This window comes from Canis lupus, chromosome 22 (genome assembly GCF_003254725.2).
Source record: "Canis lupus dingo isolate Sandy chromosome 22, ASM325472v2, whole genome shotgun sequence".
Classification (NCBI taxonomy): Eukaryota; Metazoa; Chordata; class Mammalia; order Carnivora; family Canidae; genus Canis; species Canis lupus.
The window spans coordinates 48,155,656-48,174,862 of NC_064264.1; positions in this window are offsets into that span (position 1 = coordinate 48,155,656).

The window sequence follows — 19,207 nt, forward strand, 5'->3', positions numbered from 1 at the left end:
CCTTTGAGGCTGAACACCTGAGCTCCACCCAGAAGTTATTTGATCAATGTAAGAAGGAGCAGAGAGTGTTGCAGGGATATTAGAGATAGGCATGCTGTACAAGCTTCATCCTTAACTTTTCTCAGTTAAAAAGTAAATCTTTAATATTTGCAATTAAGCATTTGTATGGGCCATTTATTTTTTTTTAAGATTTTATTTGTTTATTCATGAGAGACACAGAAAGAGAGAGGCAGAGACACAGGCAGAGAGAGAAGCAGGCTCCCCACAGGAAGCCCAGTGCGGGACTCGATCCCAGAACTCCAGGATCACGCCCTGAGCCCTGAACCTCTGAAGGCATACACTCAACTGCTGAGCCACCCAGGCGTCCCTTTGTTTTTTGTTTCATTTTGTTTTGTTTTGTTTCCAGGCATCCCTTTGTATGGGCCATTTAATTCTAAATACAGAGTACTAGATTTTAAGCATTCTTTACATATATATATATATATATATATATATATATATATATATATATGCATGAGGGTGATAATTTTTTCAAAAATTAAGGAGACCACCTAGATTACAAGGCGGCTCTTCCATTCCCAAAAGAAATGTGTGTTACTCCTGACCAGGATACTTTATGTATGATTCAAATACAATTTTAAGTCTAGTATATAAAGGCAAGGGCCATTATATTTTAGTATCACTTCACTCTAATATTTTATCTTAAATTCTAAAGAAACCTAAGAGAAGAAGGTTACAAATGTCCTCAATTTAAAGCTCCCCTGGGGTGAATGGCCTGATGGCTGCTCTGGAGCACCAGAATTTTTAAAGATTATATAAAAGGTGGGTTGATGTTAAAACAAAACAAAAAAATCTTAATTACCCAGAATAAACCTTTGTACGTTTCTGGCCATATGCTCCCAGAACAGCATCCTTTGAAATGTGTATCAGAGGTGGGAAATTTAGACAAAACCACATAGAGTCACGTGAGAGGACAGAGCACAGATCAGCAGGTGGCCTTTGGAGGAACCGTTTCACACCTATTAAGCCGGGTTTTCTTGAACGCAGCGGCTGAGTGAAAGCCTTTTTGTTAGCTGTCTTCCTATTGTGAGGAAATTGAAAGACACAAAAATGTTCAGGAATCAGAACATTCCTCTGACCTTCGATGATGCTTAAATATTCCCTATCCTTAACATCATGTGGGAGCTTTCGCTTCACGATGAAAAGGAGGAACTCGCTGTCTCCGAAGAGAAAGAAACCTCAGGCAGGGCAGAGCTTGACCTTCCAGGACCCAGGAATGGGACCTGAGCAGGCCAGAAACCTGATGCTGCCCTCCTGGCTGAAGGAAGCTCTGCTCCCGGCGGTGAGGGACCAGCTTTGTGAAGCTGAGCAGCTGGCCTAACCACCAGGGCGCTGCTGTGGTGGGGACCAGGACAGTGACCCAGGCTTGGGGGCCCCACAGGGCTTTTCCAGAGGCAGGAGACCTTTCATCTGTCCTTGTGCGTTGATGCCACACCATGGCCTGCCTCCCACCCCAGCTGCTTCTCACACCAATGCTTCTGCCTGTGCTCTTCCATTGCCTGGAATGCCATTCCCATATCCCACCCTGCCCCCTGCACCTGACAGCTTGCTCTTCAAGTCTTAAAATTCCATTCCATCATCTCCTCTGGGAAGCCTTCTCTGACCTCCTCCCTACAGCTCAGTTAGGGGGCCTCGTGAGGGCTGCGAGGAGGAATCTGCTCCATGCCTGTCCCAGCTCCTGGTGGTTTCTGGCGATGTCTGCTATTCATTCGTTGACTTGTAGAAGCACTGCCCCACTCTCCGCCTCCATCTCCACATGGTGTTCTCCTGGCGTGCATAAGTGTCTTTATTGTTCCCCTTTCCAAAAAGACACCAGTCATACTGAATGAGGACAGATGCTAAGGACTTCATTTTAACTTGATGACCTCACTAAAGACCTTGACTTCACACAATGTCACATTCTGGGGTGCTGGGTGTTAGAGATTCACCATATAAATTGGGGGGCATACATTTTAACCCATAACAGACTCCATTATCTGTGCTCCCATAGAGCCCTTGATATATCCTGATCACTGCTTTATAATTGCATAATCAAAAGACTAGTTCTTTCTCTGGCCTGCGAGCTTCTTTGCAGAGGTGCTGTGTTATGCGATCTTTACACATCTGGTGCCCAGCAGCATGTCTAGCACAACATAGGAACCAAATGGATGGATGAATGAATGAATGAGTGAATGAATAAATGAATGAGTGAATACAGCCACTGAGAAGAACCAAAACATGATGAATAAACTGTATGCAGATTCCCTTCAGAGCCAACATAAACATGCAAGTTTGTGTCTGCTTATATACACAAGATTCTCCACCACAACTCATCACAATATGCAGGTGTAATAAGCATGGTTTAGCTACCCATCCCTCCTCAGTTCTGGATTTGTAAAGTTTTTCTCAGCTCTGAACCAGGCCCTTGCCTTGCCGTTTGCCTTTCTGTTTTTATCACCAAGAGAGAGCTTCTTCTGAAGGCTTTCTCTTTCCCATCTCAATAAGTGGTTTCTCGGAGTCAGAGCCCTTGGGTAAATGCAGAGCAGTTCCCCATGCTCCTGGTGCTAAGCACATTTCCATCACCTTTTTTTTTTGTTCCTGTTGTCTTTGCATAACTCCACACAATGAACTTTTTCCTTCCCTGGTGCTCCCTCTGGCACTTCTTGCTAGGCTAGTTCCTCCCCGGGGGAGGTCCGATCAGGAAGGGAAGTGCTCTCAGGCAGAATGCTGCCCAGAGGACCATCCTACCCCACATCTCTTAAAAATTGTTGATTTCATAATTATTTCCCAATTCTCACTGCAAATATTCGCATAGTAAATACAGAGACCTCAGAGCCAGCTGCTCTGGGAATCCTACTGCAGTTTAGCTGGTTCTCAGATGTGGATAAACTCTCCAGCTCTTTGACTCCCAAGGCATTTGGGTTAAAATGCTTAGGATGTTTTTCAAAAGCTCTGGGAAATCTCCAAATTTGAGTTTGCTTTGGCTCATTCTTAGTCATTCTGTGTTATTTAGACCTCTAGAAGCTTTTCTTACCTGTCTATCAGAAGGATCTAGCACCCTGATGCAACACAGTCAGATGGAGGAAAGAGGATATAGGATACATGCATGTGGGTCTGTATGTTTTAATTATATGTGACCTGATTCTCACAAATATTTTAATAAACATACACATTTATTAAAGTTCAAGAATAAAGCTTGTGTCATGAGTACTAATGTGGCTCTGAGTTTTCCTAGGAAGGAAGTCACTAACAGAAACATCAGTTCATCTGGAAACCTACTCTTGGCTTGCATAAGGGCTAGTTGAGCTAACTCTTTCGGTGGCTTAACCTCGGGCCATCTCCAGAGATTATGCTTGGCAGGCTTGAGTTCCAACCTTTCCTCTCTCACTTCCTAGCTGTGGGGCCTTGGGCAAGCTACTCCTACTCAAGGTGGGAAAGTGCATAGGTGGGCTTCACCCCCCACCACCACCCCTGGCAGCATATTCCACTCTGATCGTGACCCTAACTCATTCCACATTCTGGCCTTTGCAGGCAGTGGCAATAAAAGATGGAATTGAGAGTTAGGGATGGAGCAGACAGGAAATGAGAAGAAAGAAAAAAAATAAAGGCAAGTGGGGAAAAGAAAAGGGTAGGGAAGGGAGTATTCTTTAAGACATTGGCCCTACTCACAATGGGAGAAGAAGTACTTTAAAAAATCAATAGACAGATGTTTCATATTCCTCTCTCACATACACACATACACACCTACACCCAAAATACATAAGTTGCTCTTTTACAATAGCTCATAAGAAAATTCTATATATCCTGCCCAAACCCCTAAATCATGAGCCATGATCCAGGTTAGACTATGCAGCTGTATATATTAATGTTTTTATTCTGTTTTGTTCAGTAACACAAGCCCTAAGACACAATACCTTGGGCCAGGCTTCAGAAATGCACTGGCAGGGATCCCTGGGTGGCGCAGCGGTTTGGCGCCTGCCTTTGGCCCAGGACGCGATCCTGGAGACCTGGGATCGAATCCCACGTCGGGCTCCCGGTGCATGGAGCCTGCTTCTCCCTCTGCCTGTGTCTCTGCCTCTCTCTCTCTCTCTCTCTCTCTCTCTCTCTCTCTGTGACTATCATAAATAAATAAAAATTTTAAAAAAGAATGATTTTTCCCTTTAAAAAAAAAAAAAAAAGAAATGCACTGGCAAATTCTGTCTTCCTAACATTTTTGGACGCTGCCAGAAACTCACAGGCTCAAGTCACCCCCACTGGATCATAAACCCCAATAGAAGAGGCTCTAATAGTTTCTTAATGGGGATCTGCTTTGACATTGTCCTTTCAGGGTGGTGGAGGAGGGGAGAGAAGACAAATGGAAGGAAGGAGGAAGATATGGGGGAAAGATGGAGGAAGGGATTGGGGAGGTGCAGGGAAAGGGGGGAGGGGGGGAAGGAGGAAGGTTGGTCTCTGACAAGAAGGCTGAAGATGCACATTGGAAATGAGGATGATGTGTGTGGCCAGCTATGATTTTGACATCCATCAATAGATTGTCATTGACCCGTTGGTGACAGCTGCTCTATTCACACGGCACCTCCCCCGAATCCCACACAGGGCCCAGTGTAGTATTCTGAATGGTGGTTCATTCACTGAGCACCCTGCAGGCACTGTGTTCAATGACACACTGTTCCAACTCTCACAAAGTTCACCCTCTGAAGGAGAAGAGAAATGGACATTGGCGGGAACCTGAAAACACCACAGTTCTATTTGAACACACAAATATAAATTCATGCATGCTCAAAAACTCACTTTCCAGCCCCAGTTTCCACTTCTCGCTACTGGAGAATTAGAAAAGATTGTTGATCTCTCTGGGTAGACAAGCTCTATAGGTCCAGGGGGGTCTCACAGTCATTCATGGTGGCCCTGTTTGTTATATACTCTCTAGACGTCTAGAGTACAAAGGAGAGGATTTGGGGTTTATTCTGGATTCTGAAGGGTCTGTATGGTAGCATCTCTGAGTATGTTGTCTGTTTATTTACAGAGAAAAAAATGAAGGTTAGAAACTGAATTTTTTTTGTTTTTTTTTTTCAAAATATCAATTGAAGCTCCAATATGATAAAAGAATTTTTGTTAATGTTTTAAATGTCTGTCTAGGCACCTGTGTCTGCTAATGGATATTTCTTCTTAATCCAAATGATGGAGCCCTACATAACTCATAAAGAGAAGTTGTTCTATTGTGGTGCTCCATTTTACTAATTCAGAAACCTGACATTTCTGGAGGAGCGGCGACAAGCAATTTCACGATGATAAATTTTATAAGACAAAATACTCTGCTCTATGGAGCTCAGGAGTAATTTAAAAGAAAGATAAACAGTTGCAACATTTAATGCATAAACAAATGTCGCAGGATAATTTATTGAGATATTAATTTGTGATGTTTTTCTTTGCTCCTATAGGAGCCTGCCAAATGGGAAGGAATCGGCCTTCTCCCAGGCAAGAAGGTGGGCATGTTCTGAATATAGACTCCTTAGCCTGTGTTATGAACAGCATCTCATTTTGAGACCTACCATCAAAGCTGCCAAGCACCCACCAATGAAAAGAGCTATAGCTACAGAGGGCAGCAGAACCAGAATGGCCTGGCTTGGAGGGATGGGAGAAGTCCCCCAAGATGTCAGAAGCAGGGTAGTTATGATGATTCTGTAAGTGGCAGATATCCATAAGCCAAATGCTCACAGAATCCCAAGAATATAAGAAGACCAGAAGGATCCTGGACAGATGGTCCCCAACTTTCCCTAAATAGCTTTGCTCAATCTACCTTGGTCATAAGTAATCAATGCTGTAATCCCAGCCTCAACCCAATGTAATCTTTGGCCATGAGAACTCTAAACCTGCACTGGCCCAGGCTTTGCTCCTCAGCAGTATGTTCTGCTAAACCACCAATTCCAAAGATTGGTCACAAATTCTTTGCATCTCTTCCCATAAAGTAGTAGAGTCTGTATGTTTCAATCTCTTGAATTTGGCTTTGGCCATGTGACTTGCTTTAGCCAAGAGAATACAAGCAGAAACTTGCAAAGTGCCTGCTCATGTGGGCTTCTCTTCTCTTACTGCTTTTAGAACATAGCCCCCAAGGGCATAACCCTGAGATCAACCTGCTAGAAGCTGGACAAACATGGCCCAGTGGCCTCCATTACCAGAGCCAACCACCAGATGCGCAAATGAGGTCACTGGAGCCAACAGCCCCCATGTGACCTGTCCCTCAGCTCTCTGGTTTGCTAAGCAATATAAAATAAAAGGCGCTGTCAAACATCTTCCCAAGCCAATGGCTATGAACTAGCCACACACATAAGTTACTTTCCTTGTAAAAAAGTAATTCTGGTGAACCTGGAAGACACTAAGCAAAGTGAAATATGCCAGTCTTAGGACAAATACTGTCTGATTTCACTTACATAAGGAATCTAAACTAGTCAAACTCATAGAAGCAGAGAATAGAAGGGTAGTTGCCGGGGACTGGGGAGAAAGGGAAATGGAGACTCGTCTGATAGGTATAGTTTCACCTGTGCAAGATGAGTAAATGATAGAGACCTGCTATACAACATACTACCACAGTGCCTACCGTTAACAATACAGTGTTGTACGCTTAAAATTGGTTGAGAAGGTAGATCTCATGTTAAGTGTTCTTACCACAAAAGGTGGGGAGGAACACAAGGACAATTTTGGAGGTGATGGATATGTTTAGTACATTGATTCTGATGATAATATCACAGATGTGTGCATATGTCCAAACTTATCAAATAGTATACATTAAATATGCAAGTTTTCTGTATATCAGTTATACTCAATAAGCTGTTTTTTAAAAGAGTAATTCTGCTCCAAGGTAACTAAAGTTCTCCAAGAAATAATGACATAACTTTCCTTAATTTTTAAGCAAAGAAATGTCATTTTACGTATGTATTATCTTGTGAAGCTTATCTTTTCTCCTCTGAATCAGCTTTGATATTTTATCACAAACCAATTGTCTATATATGTATAGATCTATTTCTGGATTTTCTATTATATTTTTTTATATTTCTCTCTTTATAGTAATACTATATCATCTTTATTACTATACATTTTGTAGTAAGTTTTTGAATCAGCTAGTACTTTTGTTCTTTGTCAAAATCCCATTGCCTATTTTAGGTTCCTTGCATTTCCATAAGAATTACAAAATTAGGTTGTGTATTTCTTTCTTTTTTTTTTTAAGAGAGAGAGAGTGTGTGTGCGTGTGGACAAATGGGTTAGAGGGAGAGGGAGAGAGAGGATCTTAAGTAGGCTCCAGGCCCAGCAGGGAGCTCAATGCAGGGCTTGACCTCATGACCCTGAGATTATGACCTGAGCTGAAATCAAGAGTCAGACACTTAACACACTGAGCCTCCCAGGCACCTCAGGTTGCCTTTTTTGTATTTCTACAAAAATTCCTGCTGGGGGGATCCCTGGGTGGCTCAGCGGTTCAACACCTGCCTTCGGCCCAGGGTGTCATCCTGGAGTTCTGGGATAGAGTCCCACGTCCGGCTCCTTGCATGGAGCCTGCTTCTGCCTCTCTCTCTCTGTCTCTCTCTCTCTCTGTCTCTCTCTATATATCATGAATAAATAAAAAATAAAATCTTTAAAAAAAATTCCTGCTGGGATTATGTTTGAGATTATGTTGAATCCATGGAACAATTTGGGGAGAAATAACATCTTAAAAATACTTAATCTTCTGACCTATAGACACATTTATTTAGATCTTCTTTCATCACTCTCCACTGTGTTTTAAAGTTTTCAGTATCCAGGCATTGCATATCTTTCAGCAGATTTATCCCTAAGTATTTGAGATTTTTAATGCTTATTTGTATTATATTTCAATTTTGGATTATTCATTCTTAGTTCATAGAAATGCAATTAATTTTCATATATTGATCTCGTACGATGCAACTTTCTTCAACTCACTAACTAATCTAGCAGCTCTTTTGCAGATTTTCTTCACAAGTGATTATATCATCTTCAAATGAATACATTTTTACTTCTTCCTTCACAGTCTGGGTGCCATATATTTCTTTTTCTTGCCTGTTGCATTGCCTAGACCTCCAGCATAATGTTGAATAGAAGTGATGAAGGCAGGGATGCCTGGGTGGCTTAGCAGTTTAGCACTTGCCTTCAGCCCAGGGCATGATCCTGGAGTCCCGGGATCAAGTCCCATGTCAGGCTCCCTGCATGGAGCCTGCTTCTCCCTCTTCCTGTGTCTCTGCCTCTCTCTGTGTTTCTCATGAATAAAATAAATAAAATCTTAAAAATAAAAAAAAAGAAGTGATGAAAGCAGACATCTTTGCCTTGTTCTTGATCTTAGGAAGAAAACACTGAGTCTTTCACTATTAAGAATGTAGGCTATAGATTTTTCATAGATGCCTTTTATCACGTTGAGAAATTTCCCTTCTAGTCTTAGTTTTCTGGAGCTCATATCAGGAATGAATGTTGAATTTTGTTAAGTGCTTTTTCTGCACCAACTGAGCTGATTAAATGGTTTTTCTTTTGTTATTTTGTTAATATGGTGAATGACACTGATAGACTTTCAAATGTTATACCAACCTTGCATTCATCAGATCAACTCCACCTAGATAAATCTCCTTTTGTGTATTGATGGAGTTTATTTGTTAAAATTTGTCAGGAGTTTTTGCATCTATGAGGAATATTATTCCATAGCTTCTTTTTGACCCCTTTCCATTATTGAAATGACAGCTCTCTCTCTCTCCTTTGCTCTGAAATCTGCTTTGCCAGATATTGTAGCCATTTCCGCTTCTGTTTGATTAATGTTAATATGCTCTATCCTTTTCCACACTTAGTTCAATTATATTTGTGTCTTGTATGTTTATAGTGTGCTTATTGTAAGCAGTGTAAAGTTGGATCTTGTTTTTAATCTAATCTAAAATACCTGCTTTTTTAGACCATTTATATTTATTGTGATTATTTATACAGATAGGTTTAAATCTGCTTTATTGCTATTTATTCTTTATATGTCCTATTGACTCTGTTTCTTTTTTTCTCTTTGGCTACATTTTTTATGGATTAATTTTTACCTCTTTCATTTTTTTCATTTTGGAGAAAAGCAGATTCAACTCAATATGTGAAAAAGACTTATAGGAAGGCACTCCAAAACTGAAAAAGTCTCCTTTATGAGGTAGTGAGTTGCTCAACACAAGTGTTCAACAAATGTTATGTAACCCCTTGTCCAGGAGAACCACCCTATTTACAATGACAATGCTGCTCACATTCACCCCACTATCCCTTGCTCCTTCCCTATTTCACTTTTTCCATAGCACATATAACTTTCTATTATATTGCATAGTTTAATTGTGCATAGGTTTATTATTATTGGTCATTCTTTACTAGATATAAGCTCTATGCGGGCAAGGCTGTTTGTTTTTATCTGATTTGTTCACTATTGTACCTGCAGCACATAGTAAACACTTAGCAAATATTAGTTGAATGAATGAATCAATCATATGGGAGGTTAAACTCCATGAGTTCTAAAGGTTCAAGACATTGTTAAAATGAAAAATTGGTGAGCCTGTATTTAGGGACTTCCTTCTTCTCCCTCCTCCCTTTCCCTACCTCTACCCAAGAAAATCACTTACCCATCCTTCATCACCTGTCCCAAGCCAGCACCGCACATCCAGTGCTACCATTGGCAGGCCAAGTGTCTGCTGGCAAGTTCTTTAGCCATGATTTACAATTAAATCGTATTCGTAGACTTCTTCTGCAGTCAAGAGTCTTGATCAAGTCCAATCACAGTCCTGTAAGATCAGAAATGAGGAGACAGAAAGAGTAGGGAAATCAAAGGGTAACAATCATTTATATCTCTGGAATGTGGCCTGAGCAACTATTTCATTTCTCCTCAGTCCTTAAGTGATTACATGCTGGGATCCTCACTCTACTTGTCATGTTCTTCTCTCTCAGCGATTTTTCTGCTGTGAGCTCCACTGTTCTCAGGGGACAGGCTATCCCACCAAGAAGGGATCCCGTACAAAAAGCAAGCCAAGCCAAGAATGTACCTGGTCAGGCAGGAGAGATTCCTTCTCAGCTAAACACCTTAGTGACAAAAGGGAAAATCAGCATTTCAGGGCCCACCACCAATGATCCTCTGTGTTCTTGCCAAGGTAAACTTCCCTCCCCGTATCAAAGTATGCTTTCAGCTTCCTTAACAGGATTTCAACTGTTCTTGATGATGAGGCTGAGGTTGAAGCTCTCTATTCTTTTCCTTTTTCTATGAGCCCACCACCATGTGAAATGTTTTGGTTTTGATCCTCACTAAGAAAACTAAAGTAGCCATGGCAAAGCCATTATACTCTAAATGTTTGGCTATTATTCAGAGTGTTCTGGGCTCTAACCAGCTCTCATACCAGTTCATACCACCTACAAAGCTCTCTGAGGATAATATGTCTTGAAGGAAATGTATTACCTTGGGCAAAGCAGTGTTTTAAGCAGGATTCCCTCCCACAAAATGGCCACGGGCATTAGGGGCGGCTGAACCCCATTTTATGGGAATCCAGGAAGTCTTCAGGGAAAAGTAGCTTTGGAGAGAAGCCTAAAAGGAGAAATATTTCAACAGGTGGAGATAGGGGTGTGAATCTAAAATGTTCATCTAAACTTCTCAAACATTCACACCTTTAAATTTTCCACAGAAATGTGTTGGGCTTAATTAATTCAGTCTAAACCCCTCATTTGCCTCTTTTCTCTCTTCTCAAGCTACAGTGAAATGGGAACAATGTGTTCCTGCTTCCTCCCACTGGTTCATAGAAGTGGTGCCTGCGAACAGAAGGGGCAATGCTGAGAGGGTTAGTCACAAACTCCACTCTTGACATGTGGCCCTGGTTGTGGAATGTTGCTCCTCGGTCTCAGAAAATAGAGCAGCACTGATGTTTTTCAATCAAAAATATGCTTAAGCCAAGTAAGTTTTGCAAGACAGGCAGGACACTCTTATGTGTAGATTAGTCCAAAAGGGGTCAGTTGTTAGCTGCAGATCCTGGTGCCTAGAGCACAGATTACACACAGCATCTGACTTTAGCCACATCTTACTGGGTATTCAGTTACCCCACAAGGTTAATGTAAGTGCCCAGTAATAGAATAGATAGAGCCCATGACTGAGCTGTCTAGAGATCCAGCCTTCTACCCCAACTTGGGTACTGTCCTCAGTGCCTACCTTCCATCTGGATGTCTCTGGAGAAGGCAAATGATGACTGTGTTCATCTCTGTGCACTCATTAATTCTACAATTAAGACGTTGTCATCGACAATTGAACAAATTTTTCATGGCCCTTTGGTTTCCTTTGAAATCAAGATAATGCTTGATAGCAATATAATGTCTAGAACATACTATCAGGACTAAAAATAAATGCATTATTCAATGTCTTCTCCAATTTCAGCATGAAGACACTCAAGGGTTTGTGTTCATATTTTCAGGGAGTTGCAAGTTCTCTGATTTTTCTTTTTTGGAGTATGTTTTCATTTCAGTGCTTATATTAATATAAATATAATCTCTGAGTAATCACCTTATAACCAATTATCTCCCCAGATTTCATTGCTCGTTCTTGCATTTATGATTAGTTATGTAGGAGAAAAGTAGACCCATCCAAGCTAATGAGAAAAGAAGTGAGATTAATCCATAAATGAAGCATTTTCACTAAATGAAAACAAATTAATGCTAAAATGGCCCGCTATACAAATGAAGGTTTGTCACACTGAATAGGAAAAAAGGTAGTGGGAAAACCCATTAGCCACACAACCCCTGGGGGTATAAGCAGAGCAACCCTATTACCACATTCGGGTAGTAAATAGCAGTTCAGTTTTAGCTGAACTCAAGGAATGACAATATATACCCCACACCCAGTTAATGTTGTCACCTTGTCTTTAAACTTTAATTTGTATTAATTATATGAATTTGATTTTAATGAATCATTTTACAAGAGCAATTTATAGAAGGACTTTTAATCCTAATTTTATGTTGGTGTGGGTTTCAGTAAAACAATATAAAAAGGATTTAAGTCAAAAATTAAATTCTCAAACATTTTATTGTCCTTTTGCTCAAATTTGAGAAATAATGAAGTAGGCATTATCCTTTCCATTTGCCTAAAATACGAAGGGTCATTTTTCAAGCAATGCTAAAAGGGAAGAACTTTAGTATAATGAAAAGAAAAATGTCCAAGGAGCTAGGAGTTCAAATCCCAACTACGTCACTTGGAGGCTGACAGTCCTTAAACAAGCTGCTTTCTCCTCTGGGGGACTCCGTTTTATCATCTATGAAATAAGAAGGTCTTAATAGATGTTTTATTTCAGGTTCCTTCCAACTCAGAAATGCTACTATTCTACTGGTCCTTTATTCTGAAGAGGTTAGCAGGCAGTCTCTGGCTCGCAGAAGCCTGCCCTCTGCTGGCCATAGTCCAGTGCTGCAATCCTGACACCCACCGGATGGAAAAGTAAATGGGTCTAGTAGGCCGGGTTTCTGAGAAAAAGGCAAGCGGCATCAGTTTGCTTCCCTTTGCCGTCCCCTATCTCTTATTTTCTCCCTTCTCAGAGTTCTTTGTTGAAGTCAAGTGAATCCTGAAGATGTCCTTTAGGGATGGCACCATCTCCAGCGCCTGTTTAGTAAAGAGCCCTGCAGTATACCATCCATCACCCACGGTCACCCACGGCAAGTGGGAGTACACCACAATTAGGGCTGACCTGTGCAATCAATAGGATGTTGCATGGGATGCCTGGGTGGCTCAGTGGTTGAGCATCTGCCTTTGGTTCAGGTCGTGATCCTGGGTTGCTGGGATCAAGTCCTGCATTAGGCTCCTCACAGAGAGTCTGCTTCTCCCTATGCCTATGTCTCTGCCTCTCTCTCTGTATCTCTCATGAGTAAATAAAATCTTTTTAAAAATAGGATATTGCAAAAATGACAGTGTATGACTTCTCAGACTAGGTTATAAAAAAGAGCTGCTTCCATCTTGCTTGCTCTTGGATCATTCCCTGTGTGGGGGGAGTCGGGGGGAGTCAGCTGCCTTTGTAATGTCTGGAGGACACTCAGGAACCCTGTGGGGAGAGGTCCATGTGGCAAGGAACTGAGTCCTCCTGCCAATAGCCATATGAGTGAGCCAAATGGAGGAGGATCCTCTAGCCATAGTCAGATTTTAAGATGACTACTGCTCTGGTCGATGTTCTGAGTACACTTCCTGAGTGACCCTAAGCCAGAAACACCCAGCTAACCTGGCCTGAATACCTGGCCAACAGAAACTGTATAAGATAACAAATGTTTATTTCTTGAAGCTACTAAGTTATGAGATAATATTGAGTTACACAGAAATATATATCTAACATAACAGATGAAACCCTAAATCATCTTTTATGGCATTTGGGAATATTTGGGGCCTCGAGAAGTTCTAATGTATTATGCCCCTCCTGAGGTCAGTCTCACCAGTATGTACTAAAATAGAGGGTTTAGGAGTGCTCACAGGATAGTTATAAATAGCTGTGTATGGAGGCAAATATGACTAGAAAGTAAATCTTGGTAAGTCTCTGACTAATTAGGTAAATAAGCATAATGTAGAATCATGACATAAGAAATTAGTCAAGGAAAACACAAAATTTAAATCCATAGGGAGGAGTGCCTGGCTGGCTCAGTAGGTTAAGCATCTGCCTTTGGCTCAGGTTGTGATCTCAGGGTCCTGGGATCGAGCCCTGCATCGGGCTCTCTGCTCAGTGGGGAGTCTGTTTCACCGTCCCCTCTCAAGTAAATAAATTAATAAAGTCTTCTTTGAAAAATAAATAAATCATATATAAAATACTTGACTATAAGGCCTATTAAGACAAAAGTAACACAAGTAGAATGAATGTACCTGTGTTTATGCATACATTCAGAGAGGGGAGGGCAGGATATACATGTATGCTGGGATATATAGGAAGGATGAATACAGAAACCAAGCCTGAGAAAGATGAGGCTAGGGAAATTGCCAATGCTGTAAGACCATTCCTTGCATAAGATAACCAAAAGACCCAGCCCACTGTGACCAAAGGAGCATGGAAAATCTGCTTGCTTGGGGAAGACATCAGTGCCTGGGAGGTTTTGTCTGAATGGTGAGACATTACAACAGCTGGTCACGTCTTAGGCAATGAGTCCATCAACAAACTATCTTGTTAGTGCTTGGAACAATAGAAAGCAGTGCACAGCTGGGGAAATTGTTAAAGCTCCTTCCTCAGTAGAAATGTGATTTAGGTCAAAGGATATCTCCTGACTCGGGAGAGAGATTGAAGCAGTGTATAGATTGGATCATCTCAACAAGACTAAAGAAAGGGCTGGGATTCAGGTATGTGTGTGTCCATGGCTCAACCAAACACAAAGAATACCGAGATACATCCGATTCCTGGTCCCTGGAAGTTCAGGGCTGGTTCCAGACCTGGGTGGGGCTGGGAAGACAAGTGCCAACACCCAACTCATGTTGCTAATAACTATTGTTCCACCAAGGTTGTTTTAAATAAACCAACTTAGCAAAATATTTATGGATGTTTGAAAGCTATACACAAAGGGAAGGGTGCTTCCCCTGATGTTTTCTGGAAAGCCATTCTTCTTGTGGCCACTCTTTAGAGTCAGATGGACTCTTACTCAAGATTTGGTTCAGATTTCAAGATTGATGATGACACACACACACACACACACACACACACACGCACCAAGAGAGTATGAAAAGGTTTATTACTCATATTATGAGGCTTTCTGGGGAGAGCAAAATAGGATTCCCATGCTGGTCTAAAAATGGCCTGAGAGAGGGTTTTATTGTGGTTGAGGGGTGGGGAAGGAGGAAGGTTCTCTGGGCAAGTTTGAGCTGCCTGCCAGGGCCAAAGGAGGCAACGTGCAGACTTTCTTATCAGCTTGCCTAAATATAAGGCACAAGAGGAAGAGAGAGGGTGAGGCTTAAAAGCTGCCAGCAGTCTTACATCAAAAAATAGAGTCAGATTCTTTATTAAAATCCTTGACAACACGTTGTCTGTTATTGAATTTTACATTTTTCAAAGAATTTTCATGTTTTTCGTGATAGGTTTGATTTAAATGAAACCAAGTTAAATGACTAATCAGGGAGACTCAATCAACTTTTGCTATAAAAATGCATTTTTATTTGGTATTACCTTGCTACATATTTTTAGAAATCAGCTTAGATGTCATAGAACTCATAGAATTACAAAGGTACACACTATATCATGAATCTGATATTTTGTTATCAGTTTTCTAGTCATATCAGAAAACTGAACAGTAATATGATTATTTTTGCCATAGTCAACTACAACAGATGCTAGTTTAGTCACAGCGTGATGAAGCATTGCTAACCCAAGGGGTAAATCAAGAATATGTGGGGGATATTGCTTTTATGCTGTACCAGGAAGACAGCAGCCACCATCAAAGCCAGAATCAAACACAGAAAATAACATTCAAATAGTACTTTATGGTTTAAAAATGGATTTGGATTTTGTTTATTGCTTGTCTCCCATATTAGAATGTAAGCCCTATGAGAAAAGAGATTTAAATTCTGTGTTCCACTCTCCTCTATCTTCAGGTCAACAAACTGGTACATGGCAGGCACTTGTGAATGAATGAATGAATGAATGAATGAATGAATATGTGAATCAAAGAGATTAAAGAGAACCAGATTTGAACCTTCCTTTTTTTTATATATGAAAATTTAAACTCTTAACCAAACTCTTAACTAAAACAAGAACTGCACCTTTGGCCAGGAAAGAACCTATCCCAACCACACCACATGATAAAAAAAAGATGCTGAAAATGACTCTTGGAGGACCCTTCTGCCTAGCTGCTCTGCATTATCAAGGCATGACTCATGACTTCTCATAGGCAGGAGCAATCCCTCTGCAGGATTTCAGCAACCATATAAAGTCAAATGCTAACATGAATAATCACATCTGCAGGAATAAGTTTAAGTTGGATATAACACAGACAACCACCACAGTTAGGAAAAAAAAAAAAAACTGTTTCAGTTGAAATAACTGAAGTAGTTGAATAAACTACTCACATTTAAAAAATTTTAATGAATATGTCAGACAAAGAAAGATAAATACTGTATGATCTCACTTATATGTGGAATCTCAAAAAGCCAAACTCAGAAAAAAGAGTTGCCAGGGGGCAACCCAAGTGGCTCAGCAGTTTAGCGCCGCCTTCAGCTCAGGGCGTGATCCTGGAGACCTGGGATCGAGGCCCACATCAGGCTCCCTACATGGAGCCTGCTTCTCCCTCTGCCTGTGTCTGTTCCTCTCTCTCTCTCTCTCTCTCTCTCTCTCTCTCTGTGTGTCTCTCATGAATAAATAAATAAGATCTTTCCAAAAAAAATGAAAAGCGTAAAAAAAAAAAAAAAAAGAGTTGCCAGGGCTGGGGTGTCAGAGGCAGCAGAAATTGGGAGATGCTAGTCAACAGGTACAAACTTCCAGTTGTAAGAGAAATAAGTTCTGGGAATGTAATGTGCAGCACTGTGACTACCATAAACAACACAGTATCAGTTTGTTAAGAAATTTGATCTTAAATGTTCTCAACACACACACATATATAGAATAGTAACTATGGGAGGTAACAATGTGTTAACTCACCTTAGGTGGTAAGCATTTCACAATATGTACATATACCAAATTATCGCATTATCCATCTTACACAGGGTTATAGTCCAATTATGTATCAATAAAGCTGGGAGAAAATATTTTAAATAAATAAATGAAGTTCTTAATGAAAAATATACATAGTAATATCTACCCCCAAAGAAAGAATGTAAATATAGATATATGCATAGAAGGTATCCAAAAGGAGGGATCCCTGGGTGGCGCAGCGGTTTGGCACCTGCCTTTGGCCCAGGGCGCGACCCTGGAGACCCGGGATTGAATCCCACGTCGGGCTCCCGGTGCATGGAGCCTGCTTCTCCCTCTGCCTGTGTCTCTGCGCCTCTGTCTCTCTCTGTGACTATCATAAATAAATAAAAATTTTTAAAAAAATTAAATGAAAAAAAAAAAAAAAGAAGGTATCCAAAAGGGTAGAGCAAAGTTTTGTTTAATGACTACTATTTGGAAGTAGAGTATTGAAAGGGTGGCAGGAGCCTTTCAAGTGTAGAGCATATTGAAGACTTTTGCTCATTACTTGGTGTGATTTTGAACTGGTTTAATTTCTTTTACATAAACCTGGGATTTGTTAATATTTTTTAATTTGTTATGATTACAACATCCCATAATGCTTTTCCTGTATATAACAAGTATTCAGTATTTTTCAGTTGATGATGTTGAAAACATGCTTACTATGGCCACTCAGCCCAATTTGCCTTAATATCCACCCTATTATTTATCTACATAATTGCACTTATAGAAATACATGTTTTACATTTATATTTTTATAAAATACTTTTATACCAACATTTGCACTCCTTTTGGAATTCTGTGTCTCACGCTAATAACTCAGCATGATTTCTAAAACTGGTACAAACAAAAGCTATTATCAAAAAAAATTTAAAGTCGGTGCTAGGGAGGATGTGAAGAAATTGAAACCTTTGTGCCCTGCTGGTGAGAACATACGATAATGCAACCACCATGGAAACTAGTATGGCAGTTCCTAAAAAAAACTAAAAATTTAATGACCATATGACCCAGCAATGCTGCTTTTGGGGATGCACCCAAAGGAATTGAAAGCAGGGCCTCAAAGAGACATTTGCATACCCATGTTCACAGAGGCATTATTTACAATCGCCAAAGGTGGAAGCAACCCAAACATCCATCGACCGAGAAATAGATAAATAAAATCTTGTGTATACATCCAGTGGAGTATGAGTTAGCCTGAAAAAGGAAGGAAGCCCTATTACAGGCTACAACATGGATGAACCTTGAGGACATTCTACTCAGTGAAATAAAGCAGTCTCAAAAAGACAAGTACTGTGTGATTCCACTAATATTAAATGCCTAAAGTAATCAAATCCATAGAGACAGAAAGCAGAATGATGATTGGCAGGGACTGGGAGAGTGAGAAATGGGGAGTTGTATAATGGGGAGAGAGTTTCAGTTTTGCAAGATAAGAAAGTTCTGAAGATGTTTCATCAATATGAAGACACTGAAAAATGGTTAAAATGGCAAATTTTATGTTATGTGCTTTTTACCACAACTTTTGAAGAAAACATAAAAACTGGCACAAACAGTATTTTGTTATCTTAACGATCCTTTGAGCTAATTATGAAACCCATTTTACAGGCAAAAAAAAAAAACTGAGGCTCAGGGAAGACATGGCAAGATTGCAAGTAAGATGGATCAGCCAGTCTGCGGCCCAGGACCGAATCAATAAAGCCTATTAAAACAACTGCAGAAAAAAGTAGGCATGGTGCCGGTCAAGTCTGGTTTCCAGTTATGTATCAATGGATGAAGTGTATATTGTCTCACGCCCATCAAATTAAACAGCGTTCCTAAGTGAGAATTAAAATAAACACTTCTTACTAGTCCCGGCCTGTCTCTATTTGGTATTTTTGGCATATGTATGCAATTGCAGCCAGCTGAAATCTAAAACAAAATATTGCAGGGCATCATGCTATTTACTGGGAACAAGTCACTTATTCTATTCAATAAAGTTCAAATCCTTTCATATACCTTGAAAAAAGTTGTCCTGTTTCATCGAAATTCAGTTGAGCAAATATTCAAAGGATATCAGAGTGAAAGAAAACCAACCCATTGGCCTCCTCAGAGCACCACTTTTTGCCTGCTTGGTCTATCCACCTGTCTCACTCAGCCTGTGATCCACAAGACACCTCAATCCTAGTATAAGTTCTATCATCACACTTAATTTCATTAATTTTAACATAACGATCAGTAATTGTTCCTTCCACTAGACTGTGAGCTCCATGAGGGCTAGGGTAGTGTTTTACTCTTCTTTGTATTCCTAAAACCCAATCCCCTTTCCATGTGCCTGGACCATAGCAGTATCACTACATATTTGTTGACCGACTAGATAAATAAATAGATGTTTGAAACCTGGAGCTAGCCTTGACTCTCACACATGAGGGTAAGAAGTTCTAATTTAATATTACACAACTCAGAAGAAATTCAACCTGGCCTCGGGTCAATCTCACCTTGAACTACAGTTTAAGTAATGAGCTTTATATTATTCTAACACCTAGGCT